Source organism: Myotis daubentonii, chromosome 4 (assembly GCF_963259705.1).
Source record: "Myotis daubentonii chromosome 4, mMyoDau2.1, whole genome shotgun sequence".
NCBI lineage: Eukaryota > Metazoa > Chordata > Mammalia > Chiroptera > Vespertilionidae > Myotis > Myotis daubentonii.
Window position 1 is genome coordinate 69,484,423 of NC_081843.1, and position 14,491 is coordinate 69,498,913.

The window sequence follows — 14,491 nt, forward strand, 5'->3', positions numbered from 1 at the left end:
AATGGACACCACTACAAATATAAAGACAATACTTTAAATAATATACTTTAGAATTTAAATATTTTAATATAATTTAATTCTTATTTATTTGTTAAATTGTTATTGAATTTATTGGGGTGAGATTGGTAAATAAAATTATATAGGTTTCAAGTGTACAATTCTATAATACATCATCTGTATATTATACTGTGTGCTCACTATTCAAAGTCAAGTCTCCTTCTATCACCATTTATCCTCTCTTTACTCTCTTCTACCTCCCTCTAACCCCTTTTCCCTCTGGTAATCACCATACTGTCATCTGTGTCTATGAGTTTTGTGGGGGGTTTTTTGCTTAATCCCTTCACCTTTTTCACCCAGCCCCCCAATAGCTCCTCCCCTCTGACAGCTGTCAGTCAGTTTTCTATAGCTATAAGTCTGTTTCTATTTTGTTTGTTAGTTTACTTTTTCATTAGATTCCAAACATAAGGGAAATTATATGGTACTTGTCTTTCTCTGGCTGGCTAATTTAACTTAGCATAATTCTCTTCTTTTTTTACAGCCAAGTAGTATTCCATTGTCTAAATGTATCACATTTCAACAGAAAATACCTTAAAATTGTGTTTGCCATTATTTTATCTTGATATTCAGATGCAAAGGGTTAAGTGAATGTCAGGTTTAATGTGGGCATTTTATTATAAAATATAATTATTATCTCCTCTTTGGTCACAAAAGGCACATTCTATGTTTGTGTGGAAGTACAGGACTTGGTTGGAATCTCTGAAAGGTTGGGGGCCTCCAGAGAGAGCTGGCCAAAGGCGACTGCCCCTGCCTTGACTTTTCCAAACAAGTCTGAGCACTCGGGTGCTTTACTGGAATTTCTATGTTTAGTCTTTAGACGCTCTTGCTTAAAGGACACTGCAGACGCATGTGTCTTCTCAAGGATACTTACCCTGCTGATAGTATCTAGAAGTTAATTTTAGTTCAAGCTCTTGTTACAGTTAAAGCCTAAGGAGGCTGGCAAATGGGGCTGTTTGGTTTCTCAAGCCAAGCAGTCCCTTAGCCCTCTCTTTCACAAAAAACGTGTCAGAGTAATTCATCTGTCACTCGGGGTCTGCTGGTCAGTCCTGGCATATGATTATGCTTAAATTTTAGTCCATTGACTAACATATCTCAGAAAGACAAAGCATTATTTTGATATATTGAGCTTTCCTTCTTAAGATAACATAATTGATATAATATTTATTATTTCATTACTTCTCTCACTTAATCTCAGGAGGAAAGTGACCATTGGGAAATAATTCTCCCTTCTGATATATTCGCATTGAAGAGTAAAGTAACTGAAGAATTGGAAGAAAGGGAACATTATCACAACTGTGTGGCCTGGTTACAGACTGGTATTCCTTCCCATACAAGGTGTGTTACATTTTATTCTCTTAGAAGAATACACTGAAATGCAGCAAGCTCTTCTTGCTCTCCCTAGAGCTGATGTCATCTACCTAAGCTGTGGTCTATCTGGACAGATTGACTTTAAGTCCATTTTCAACCATGTCCTTCCCAAGGGGAAGTGTGTTTGTGTGGGCAAGTGTGCTACCTTGAACTAGAAGTGGGAGAATGGAGACTCAGGGGGCAATTCACATTGCAAAATACCCAGACATATTTGCCTCTTTTGGTTCATTTCCCTGATTGTATAAAATGTCCTTAATAGAGTGAACTCATGTAAGAGAAGTAACAAAGAATAAAAGCAGCTTTCTGTTAATTAGTTGTCAGTTCATCAAGGTGCTCCCATTTCATTTCTACAGACTGGCAGACTGATGCAGAGTACGAGCTCCAGAGCCAAGTTAGCTTTGTGCTCACCACCATTAGTATTTGATTGGAGTGTAGTGATAATTAAAGAGATGAGTACAAGTTTAAAATATCTACTGGTACATAATAAGTATTTAACATGCATAGTTGTTATTATTCTCCTTTAATATAATGGGATAAGTTGAAAAATTCTGAGATGGGAAATTATGAATTTGGTAAATATCATATGAAAACTTCACTCCAAATATAAGAAATACAAACTCATAAAAATGTAAATAATATATATAAAGATTAAAATGAGATAGAAAAATGTGAGAAACAGAGCAAACTGTTATTACAAAAGGGAAATTATAATGTGCTATATTGCTTCCCTTCATCTGAATCATACTAAAAACTTGATCAGTCTGTAAAAAACTGGTATCTTTTGGTGAAAGATATTGTGGGTATTCCTTAAGTTAATGCATATTTGTTTTGAGGGCTGTTTAAAATGGTTCTTTCATTCTCACCCTACTGCGTTCTATGTTGCTGGTCAAAAAGTGATTCCCATCACCTTTATGATTTCCACTCTCCTTTTTCATTTTATTATCAACTCTACATCACTGAAATTGAGATCCTGCCTATAACCCCATGTTTCTATTCAACTTGTCAGAGTGTTAATAATATTTCTGATCTTTGCATTTTCTACACTCAGTTCCTGAACTTGACTTAATCAATGCCACATGCTTGCTCCCATCTATCTTTGAACTATCTGTCAAAAAACTGAGGGTGACATATGTACAAAAAATTCTATTAGTTTATTAAGGTGAATATTATGAACTAGAAGCCCGGTGCATGAATACTTGCATGGGTGGGGACTGATTGGCCTGCCCTGATCGGGGCTGATTGGGGGCTAGGCCAGCCAGAGGGAGCTGGCCGGCCAACCCCATCCCCGATAGGGGTTGGGGGGCCGATAGGGGGCGGGACCTTCCAGCGGGAGGGGCCCCTGGCAGTTGGCCATCCGGCCCCACCCCGCGGTCGACCTCCCAGTTGAACTCCGGTCGAACTCCAAGTCTAGGGGAAAATTTGCATATTAGCCTTTTATTATATGGGATGGTATCTGCTAGATACTGATCCAACCATACACACACACACACACACACACACACGCATATACTAATATATATATATATCATGTAATAATCGAGCTTGTTATATAAAACAAGTTTTACTTTTATCCTAATATTACAGCAAAGAGGTTGAGCCACAGAGACATTAAAAATTTTGACCAGGCCCAGCCAGCGTGGCTCAGTGGTTGAGCATTGACCTATGAACCAGGAGGTCATGGTTTGATTCTGGTCAAGGGCACATGCCTGGGTTGTGGGCTCAATCCCCAGTAGGGGGCATGCAGGAGGCAGCCAATCAATGATTCCCTCTCATCATTGATGTTTCTATCTCTCTCTCCCTCTCCCTTCCTCTCTGAAATCAATAAAAAAATATTTAAAAAATTTGACCAATGCATTTTAACTTCATTGTCATATTGGCAATACGTTTCAGTGGGTCCATCTGTTAGAAAAATTGATGTGGAGATGCTGTCTCATGTCAAAACTGGAGTTCATTCAACAAGTGCTTATTAAGAGCATTTGTCCCAATTACTTTTAGTTTTTAAGAGTTCATAAAAATTAATTAAATTGTATTCTAGTTCACTTCTGGCTAGCCAGAAATAAACTAAAATTGAATAATAGGCAATTGGAGGAAACCAAACAAGAAGAACAGCATAACTGGATTCAAAAAAATAAATAAATAAATAAATAATATGTGGTATAAAGTAGAATTAGGCAAATAGGAATTTTTGCTGATTACTGATACACACAACCATGAGACAAAGAGAAGAATGAAAGGAATGTCTGTGCCTACTTGAAATATGCGCTTTGATACAAAGTCATCACGGAAAACATTCTGCAGAAGTAAGGTTTCCCAAAAGTTCAATTTAGCCTCCCAAATGAAGTTAATTCATAGTCATGGAAAAACTGAAAACCATAAAATATCTTTATCCCTTAGATTTTCTTTTAAAGGAAGAAAATATCTCCAAACAATATAGTATTATGAATCACAAACAAAGATATTGTAGCTGTAAATTAATTGTGCATTGAACTCCTAAAATCTTGCAATGTGAGAAAAGACACATGCTGGGAGCATTAAGTCTGCTAATAATTTGCATAGCTTCTTGGAAAGAATTTAATTAGAATACAATTTTGCAGCTAAATGAAAAGCTGTTATGCCAAGAAATATTAATCAAAATAGTGATAATCTATCTTCAGAGAGACTTTTCAGTTAACTACTGGATTGAAAGGGTTTGGAAAATACAATTATATGATATATAGGTATATATATTCTTTTTGAGAAAAGCTTGTGATATAACTTAAAAGTAAACAAATACAAATGTAATAATATGATTTTATAGTTCTGTATATAAGTGGAGCAGTAATAGGCACAAATAAACTTTGCTCTTAGTGACACAAACAAATATAAAGAAAGTTGTAGCTGAGATGTCAGATTATAGAGTTCAGTAAATTAGTATTCCTTCGAGGCATGCAGGAAACGTTAAGATTTGACTATGCTTAAGTTTCAGTAACCCCTGAGGGGAGCTTTAACTTCACATTGAACCCTAGAGAGAGGTTCAAGTATGTAATTATTAGATGCTTAGAAATGTGGCCACTGGCTTTAGGAGCCAAATTGTGCTTTTAGATAGTTTCTTATCTACCACTAAGTTATCTATATGGTTTTTTTACTCTAGCTCCAACATGTTTTTACAATTTTTCCCATTGTGATGTGTGTGGGGGAAAAACAACTATCAGCATATGTGTGCATAGTTTTGTGTGACTCTGTGTGTGTGTGGCTCTATGTTTGTCCTACAAAGCACAGTGTGTTAAGTATATTAAGTACACAATATAAATATGTTGAATGAAAATATAATAATAAAAGCATAATATGCTAATTAGACCAGACATCCTTCTGGACAACCTTCCGGACAAAGCCTGGGCTGCAAGGGAAGTCCGGGTCCTGGCTGCTGGAGGGAAGCCAGTGCCAGCAGCCGGGGAAAGGAAGGCCTACTCTTGCACAAATTTCATGCCTCGGGCCTCTAGTGAATATATAATAGTAATGAATCATAGTCTCTAAATCCAGTACTTTGTGTCATTATCAAAACTATGTATTCCATAATTTTATCTGAGTCATTGATAAAAAGAAGTTCAATTGTGATTCGCCAATGCACTGAAACCAGTTACTCTAACAGATCAATTTGAATAGATGGGAGACAAATGATCGTTCTTATTTTGGATGAGGAAAAAGAATTAGAAAAGCCCAGAGCTTGGGTATTATTGGGAGAACTGAACCAATTACAGGACCCAAAGTAGTCAAAAATGGGAAATAAAAGTGGCCTTTAAAATACTTTTTTTTTTTCACTCTTACTTACTGTCAGCTGGTGTCTCTGTCTCTCATGCCCAATGAGAAAATGGATGATTTAGGAGATGCCATGACCTAGGTCCTCCCCCTCAGGGTAATTATCATCACTTAGAGACTTGTCAGTGTCTGGGTGAACCTACTTGACAAACAGTCTCAACTACTACAGACAATCAATTATTGTTGCCTGCTAGGTTACTTTTTTTTCTTTCGGAACCATGAAACATGAGTGGAAATTTTCCCCAAGAAAATCTTAGTCCGTTCAAAAGGTAGTTGTATTTCCATTTATCTTACTATTTGTTTTCTCCTTGCAGTGCATTACTAGAGATAATATCAATATCACTCTGTAAACTGACACTTGCATGCAGGCTTTTAAAATGGGCTGAATTTGTACCTGTTATTAGTAGAAGACAATTGTTAAACACCCAACTTCATTTTACAACACATTTGAAAAGCTATTGGCAAGATTGGAGCATAATCAAATCAGAGATTGCATCAATACAAACCAACTATGCCTTCTCATTCTAGCTTAAAGCATCCTGTTAGACCTAGCAGTAACTTATTCCAGTTCACAATGAACTTCATTATACATGCTAAAGAAAATCTGTATACCAGTAGGGGACTCTTCTGCAATGATTTGGCATGGTTGACTAAACTCACACGAGAAAATATGTACAAAGGTTTAAAGATTAGTTTCAAATGATTTTTTTGTGCTAATTGAATTGAATCATCATACCAACACTGAGACACAATTCAGTATTTCCATATTAAAGCAGCCATGGCACAGACACAAATAAGGTATCATAGTCTTATTGTAGGCCACTATTTCTCCCAACACGGGTTTAGATTTAATCCCTCATTTCTCCCCAGGGTTGTCAGTGCTTTGCCTCATTAACTATTCTTTCTATACTAGTTGGAGAAAAATCACTAACAGTGATTTAGTTTGTTCTGAATTAAATCAATTAAACTAAAATATAAATTTCTGTTACAAGGCGAATAATATAACTAATATTTAGAAAAATAAAAAAAATATATATCTCACAAGTCATTAAAGAATAACAATAACAATATAGTTCAGGTTCTCCCTGTGATTAGTTTTATGACTTTGGGAACCCAAAGGTTCCCTGAACTTACTTACTTATTTGGAAAATTAGGAGAAATGGATTTTCTACTCGAAGTATGATCCTTAGACCAGCAATACTGACATTACCTAGGAGGTTTATAGAAAGATAGTCTTAGATCCTCCTCCCCAGACCTACTGAATTAGATACGCACTTACACAAAATCTCCAATTCACTCAATACTTTTTGAAAAATATTTACCCAGAAGGTTTTAATCCTTTCTATTTCAATCATTTTTATATCTTTTTTTCCTACCTCTTGCCTGAGTCGTGGATTCTGATATGTACAGTGAAAAGACTATCAGAGTCAGGATTACTTCTACTATAAACACTACTAAATATTAGGTTCATTCATTGATTTTTCATAAAGTTGACCTTAGTAAACAAAACAATAGCCTGAGCAATTTAATGTATTTCTATTATAACATTAAAACAGCTTTAAATTTTGGAAATTTGACCAGTACTTACAGTAAAATAGTTATATTTTGGTATTTATTATATAAAGGTCTGATAACTTTCTAGGAAAAAGGTTTTTTGCTTATCCTAATTTTGCTATATGAAATTTGTGTCAAGTGGAAGGTGGTTCTATACTTCTCATAATTAATCTATAATAATTCATTCTGCCCCAAAACATGAAAAACACATAATTATAAATGTTGGCTAAATAGTACAAATTTAAACATACAGGTAAAATTTAATGGTGATATTATCTTAGTGATTCTTGTGTTAGTTTAATTTTTTATAGCTATCTTAATTATAGATGAATATGGACTTACACTCTTATGAATTCACATAATTTAATATTTCTCCTATAAATTGAGTGCAAATTCATTTATTACTGCTTCCCAATCTTACAGATTTAAATTCACATTATTCAGTTGCCCAAATTATACAAATTTATAAGTACATTTAAAATTCTTAATATTAACAGCAAGGCTTTGTATTTAATTTTACACTTGACACATGCTGATAATGTTTATTTTTGATGTTTGAGTCCATATTCAGATATCAAGAAGAAAATTTCCTTAGATAATTTCTCAGGTTATTAAATAAACACTTATTAAAATAATTATAAGAACTGAGTATTAAAATAGATTTTTTTAAAGATATCCTTAAATAATTCAATGTTTTTTAATATTAAAATATCCTATAAAGTGAATACAGATGCCTGTATAGAGAATTACCTGAGTCGATAACATAATGCATACTTAGTTTTAAGTGGAAATTATTGACATTTGTAACAGAAAGTATCAAATTAAGTGACTCTATCTTGATTTATTCTGAATTACCAATCATTACTGCCAGTTAAGTAATAGCTTCCTATTAAGGTTAATAGAAATTGAATGTAAATCTCCATGAATAAAATCAAGGCTATAGTGATATCCCAATTACTTAGGGAGTAAGGATCTATGACAGTCACCCTTTAAAAAGTAAAAGTGCTTACTAAAAGCCTTGGGTTAATAAAACCAGTTTTACAGTAGTGCTTGATGGGTAAGGTCAGAAAGAAGGCCCAAATCCAGGAAAGCAATTTAGTTGTTAGATTTTAAGGTTCTGGAAACTGTTGCACACTATGGTCCCTAAAACATCACATTTTAATTGAATTTTCAGGCTAAAATTATCCCATATGGCAAACAATTGGGAGTATTTGTTTTCTAAAAAACATTTATGGCCCCAAATAATTTATTGACTGGGAGTTTTGAATTGTAATTATTTATTCTCTTTTTATTTCTCTTCTATTCTGGTAGTCATGCTGACCTCTGAATTTCCTTAGATTCTCCAGCTTGTATAAATAAACCCCATTTATCCCCCCCCATATTCTTCTTCATAAACTCTCCCTTTTCCTCTCCTGTCATTTTTCCCAGTGCTGCATTTTACCATTTTATTGTAAAATTATGCTACTGCACTATATCGGTTTTAATTGGCTCTCACCTGATCTTGAAGATCTGTATTATTTCAGTTTCTACTCACTTCCACAAGCCAGCCAGCTTGCCTTCCAAAAAACAATATTTGGTCATATCACTCCCTTACCAAAACTTTAGACCTTTTGTAATCCAAACTCCTTTACATTGCATTCAGTATTTCATTATCTGGCAGCAAGCACGCCTTCCAGATTTCAGTTGCAGTATTTTTCTAATTGCAACAAAAGCTCGTGGTTGTTTTGTTTGCTTATTTGTTTTGCATTTTATGCCTCCATTTCTTTATTCTGTTTTGACTGTCACTCAATTTGCTTAACAGTGCTAATGAACTGTGCCTCATTGCAATTTCTTCACATTTAAATCTCCTCGTAGGGGTACATGAGCTTATTTATTTTTATTTTATTTATTATTTGTTAGTTTAATCTTTATGGACCTACCACAAAATAGTCACTCAAACTGTGAGTTTTTAATTAGCAATGCAGATTAATTCTTTGTAGAGAATTTCTTAGTCTGATTACAAGATATATAACATGAGTTGGAATGAGAAAGATGAAATAGATATTTGACTATGTATTGAGACATTTTTCTTTTTAGAATATGCTGGTAGTTACTTTTTCTTATAATGCAAAATTGCTAAGAATACTATTGATCAGGGTATAAGCAATTAATATGTTTTGGTTTCAAATATATTATGAATCAATTATCTGTATTCCTTTGTGCAACCTGGCCAAATACTCCAATTCATACTCATACTTATCTCTATAAGTCAGATAAAGTAATTGAGTTCTGGTCAACCCTCTACAACATCTCCGCTCCCCCCTTTGCCCCCCCACTAACACTCTGCTGAGTCTTACAAAAAAACTAAAGGAAAAACTAAAGCATTTAATGAAGCATCCTTGAAAAAGTGTCCAGGAGAAGCTGACTTTGCTCTCATGGTCAAGAGTGGATGAAGAACATTATAAAAATACTGAGATGAATTTAAAGACATAGAGTTGTAGATGGAAGGTACACAATGCCTTTTTATACTGGGGTTTGTGAATAAACTGAAATTTATGGATTCCTTTATAACAAAAATTCAAGCAGTAGTCTTAATATGTCTAAATCATATTCCAAACAGGGTAAGTATCACTGCATCTAAAGCCACTCATATATCTCTTTAAAAATAATGTCCAGAGACTCCATGAGAATGAATCAGAAGGAAGAAGTAAAAGTAGTCAATTTAACCTTTTTTCCTTTCTTTTTAGCCAATGGGATTTTTTTTCCATTTTTTTTAAGTGTTTGAGGTGACTTTATTGAGAACAAGTCAAAAAAGAAAGGAGGAAAAGGAGGAAGGGAGATAGGGAAAGTTGGAATTAAAAGAGGAGGAAGGTGAAAGGAAAGAATGATAAACTATAAATTTTAGAATAATAGTGAATTAAGTTAGATTATGTTACTAGTTTATCTAAAACTAGAGGCCTGGTGCACGAATTCAAGCATGGGTGGGGTCTGGCCAGCCCGCCCCAATGGGGGCTGATCGAGGCTTGGCAGGCAGGGCCAAGGGGCGGCAGGTGGTTGGCCAGCCGGCCCTGCCCCCAGTTGGGGTGGGGGGAGGCAATCGGGGGCTGGCCGGTGGGCGGGGGGGAGGCCAAGGGAGGTTTGGTGGGCCAATCAGGTCCCAGATCAGGCCACTTATAATGACCAGTCATTCCAGGTGCTTGGCTTTTATATATATAAATAAGTCCATCTTTCATGTAGAAATTATTAGCAACTTAATATGATGAAAGAGAAAAGTAAATGCTATAGAATTCTAGACTTATTTCTTGTGTCAATAGATTTTACTATTTGTATTTTTTTTGGTTATATAGAAAAAAATACCTTAGAAGAAAAAGTCATCCTATCTAATAAAAGAGAAAAATGGTAATTGGCGTACGACGATACCCTTTTCATTGGCTAATCAGAGCTATATGCAAATTAACTGCCAACTATGAGTGGCAGTTAACTGCCAACTATGATTGGCAGTTAACTGCCAACTATGATTGACAGTTAACTGCCAACTAAGATTGGCAGTTAACTGCCAACAAGATGGCGGTTAATTTGCATATGTAGGCACAATGCAGGGAGGCGAAAGGGAAAGCAGGAAGAAGCCCCCTGCCACTGACAGTGATCGGAAACCCAGGGGGGAGCTAAGAGCTGGGGGGCAGGGCAAAGGCGGCCCTGGGGCCGCCTTTGCCCTGCCCCCCAGCCATGATCGGAGAATCAGGCGCCTTTGCCGCCCTGGCCAGTGATAGCAGGAAGTAGGGGTGGAGCCAGCGATGGGAGCTGGGCACGGTCGAAGCTGGCAGTCCCAGGAGCTAGGGGTGCCTTGCCTGGGCCTAAAGCGGAGCCCACGATCGCGGGGCCGCTGCAGCTGCGGGTCCCCGCTGCCCGGGCCGGACGCCTCAGCCAGAGGCCTCAGGCCTGGTCAAGGGGCCGATCCGGTGATTGGTGATCGGAGGGTGATGAGGGTCAACTCCTCTGGCCGAGGCATCAGGCCTGGGTGGGAGGCGGAGCCGGGGATTGGGGGGATATGGGGGTCCCCTGTCCAAGCCTGACACCTCTGTCAGAGGCGTCAGGCCTGGGCAAGGGGCCGATCCTGCGATTGGAGGGTGATGGGGGTCAACGCCTGAGGGCTCCCAGTATGTGAGAGGGGGCAGGCTGGGCTGAGGGACACTCCCCCCCACACACACCCAGTGCACGAATTTCGTGCACCGGGCCCCTAGTGAGAAAATAATATTCTGAAGCTGAAAATTAAATTAGGATTTCACCCTACATTTGCTTTCTGTGAATGCTTTCTCTTTACTGTTTTTAACTGGTGAATACTGGACTTTTAAAGTTCTCTAACTTTTTCTCCTTGAGCTAATATTTATATTTCATAGCTAATTATTAAAAAAAACTGAGCTAATTGTTATCTTTCTGAAATGACACTGTTTTGGCATGTTCAACATGAAGATAAATGCAACTCATTAGCTACTTTTTCTATAATTATCCTATAATTAAGTAACATAAAACATCAATAAAAATGGCAAAACTTGTAAAATATCATTGGGAAAGAATTGTCCATCTGAGAGTGCCTACAAAGGTACAAAAGCATTATAAATGACTAATAATTGCATCTATGTCATTTATCCTAATCACAAATAAACAATCTCCTACACAGAAGTTTTGGACTATAGTAAAATAAATTATTACTTGTAAAGTGGTTGTTTGTATAGGCATTATCAAAGGAGGGAAAATAAGCTATGATTCTAATGCTTGAAATTAAAGTGTTTTGGTAAAAGTCTAATACTTATGCCAATAAAATATAAGAAAAATAAGAGGTGGGATTTTGATACTTAATTACACTTTTATTATTCAACTAGAGGCCCAGTGCACAAAAATTTGTGCACTCGGGAGGGTCCCTCAACCCGACCTGTGCCCTCTTGCAGTCTGGGACCCCTTGAGGGATGTCCATCTGCTGGCTTAGGCCCGCTCCCCAGGAGAACGGGCCTAATCTGGCAGTCAGACATCTGTCTGGCAGCCCGGGAGCCTTAGGGGGATGTGTACTTACCAGCAGGGAGCAGACCTAAGCTGAAGTCGGACATCCTTAGCACTGCTGAGGAGGCAGGAGAGGCTCCCCCCACCACCGCTGTACTGGCAGCCGTCAGCCTGGCTTGTGGCTGAGCAAAGCTCCCCCTGTGGGAGCGCACTGACCACCAGGGGGCAGCTCCTGCATTGAGCATCTGCCCCCTGGTGGTCAGTGTGTTTCATAGTGACCAGTCATTTTGCTGTTAGGGTCAATTTGCATATCACCCTTTTATTATATAGGATAGAGGCCTGTTGCATGGGTGGGGGCCGGCAGGTTTTCCCTGAAAGGTGTACCAGATCAAAGTGGGGGTCCTGCTGGGGTACCTGGCCAGCCTGGGTGAGGGGCTGATGGCTGTTTGCAGGCTGGCCAAACCCCCCAGCAGGAACCCTCCACCCATGGGTGTGTGGCAGCCAGGGTGAGGGGCTCAGGGCTGTTTATAGGCTGGCCATACCCCCTTCATGGTGCAGGTCCCCACTGGGGTGCCTGGCCAGCCTGGGTGAGGGTCTGATGGCTGTTTTCAGGCTGGCCAAGCCCCCCAGTGGGAACCCTAACCCCATGGGGTGTGGCCAGCCTGGGTGAGGGGCTGACAGCCCCTTCAGGGTAGGGGGGTCCTGTTGGGGTGCCTGGCCAGCCTCTGTGAGGGGCTGATGGCCGTTCTCAGGCTGGCCACACCCCCCAGCTTCCGGGAGCCGGTCCATCCTTGCTGTTTCAAGGGACCTGGCATATATAGCATACTGTTCTTAATATGTTTGCTCCCCTTAGCACTGTGTGTTTTAACCAAGGTCACCTCTCTGAGAAAGGTTGTTTCCCCAGGTAGGGATTTTTCCCTGAAGTTAGGGAGGGGATGAAACTCCTTAACTAAGTGCCAGGCGGGTAGGTAATCAACTTAACTACAAACAATCATGCTTAAGCTACATAATCTTTACTCCCTGGAATGGAGATAAGAAACGCCCTAACCTTTGTAATAGAAATTGACAGGATTAAAATCAACTGGTATAAATACAGATGCAACAAGACAGCAAGAGACAGAACTCAGGAGACAGAACTTAGGACACAGAACTTAGGAGACAGAACCTAGGCACAGAACCTACACAGAACGTTCTCTAGAGACAGAAGAACTTCGCTGGAGAGAGCATGGCAAAAGATCCTGGACTGAACCTGACTACAGAAATTGGCAAGAGAACCTGACTAGAACCTGGTGACTGAACCTGGCTGGAGAACCTAGTACAGAACCTGGCTGGAGAACCTAGCGAGGGAACATGGCTACAGAACCTGGCTGGAGAACCTGGAGAGCCTAGCAAGAGAACATGGACACAGAACCTGGCTGGAGATCCTAACCAGAACTTCGCTGGAGATCCAGACCAGAACTTGGCAGGAGATCCTGGCTAGAGATCCTGGCTAGGCTGCTGATCAACTGAACGCTATCTCCGTGTCATTCCTTCTTTGCCATCTCCGTCCACGCCTTTGGGGACCCCTGGACCTGCTGGGGTTGGACCCCAGCATCCAAGGTCCCAGCCTCTCCTTTTTTTCTTTTTTTTTTTCCTGGGATTTATTTATCTTCTATAATTGAAACTTTGTAGCCTTGAATGGAGCCCATGGCCTGCGAGGGCAGGCAGGAAGCTTGACTTCCTCCATTGCCGGGGGCAACCCAAGCCTCCTGCTCACTCCAGCTCGGTGGCCACCGCCATTTTAGTTGGGTTAATTTGCATACTGATTGGCTTGTGGGTGTGGCTTGAGCATAGCGGAGGGACAGTTAATTTGCCTGTTTCTCTTTTATTACATGGGATAGGCATTCTACCCTCAACATGAAATCTTTTCTGATCATTGCAAACATTATTATAGCCTCTGAGAAAGAAGAAAGCATTTTTTGACTGAGTCTGTATAGACATCAGGGACTAGCTCTTGTATAAAACCAAACAATTGCTTTTTTTAAAAAATTATCTTTTTTGTTGAAAGTATTACAGATGGTTCCCTTTCTGTCTTTAAAATTGAATATATATATGCAAACACTAGAGGCCCGGTGCATAATATTTGTGCACTCAAGAGGGGTCCCTCAGCCCGGGCTGCGCCCTCTCACAGTCCAGGACCCCTCGGGGGATGTCCAGAACCCTGGCAGGATCAGGCCTAAGCCGGAAGTCAGACATCCCTCTCACAGTCAGAGGCTCTCGCCATCTAGGACCCCATGCTCCTTACCGCCTGCCTGCAGCAGAGGCAAGAGAGGCTCCTGCCACCTGCTGCACTCACCAGCTGTGAGCCTGGCTTCTGGCTGAGCGGTGCTCCCCTGTCAGAGCACACTGACAACCAGGGGGCAACTCCTACATTGAGCATCTGCCCCCGGTGGTCAGTGCATGTTATAGCAACTGGTTGTTCCACTGTTCAGTTGATTTGCATATTAGGATTTTATTATAGAGGAGATATAAATATATATAGCTATAGAGATAAAGAGAGAGATAGAGATATTTTTTTAAGAAATCTAGCTGCGGTCTAGCTGTGTAGCCTTTCAATAAGGCTAGAATTAAAGCTGTTGCCCAGAGTTTCCATTTAAAATTTATATAGTCCAGTCCAGCATCAGGCTAGCTTAGCTTGTGTTCCCAGCTATAGTTCATTGCCATGTGGCTATGGAGGAAACATCGGTAAGAACCAGGAAGCAGG

The 14,491-nt window shown here is 39.3% G+C and overlaps 1 pseudogene; it reads right to left on the minus strand.

Moving 5' to 3' along the window:
- Positions 1-7,546, minus strand: part of LOC132233851 (craniofacial development protein 1-like) — a 43,388-nt pseudogene extending 35,842 nt beyond the window's left edge.
- Positions 7,547-14,491: the final 6,945 nt, after the last annotated feature.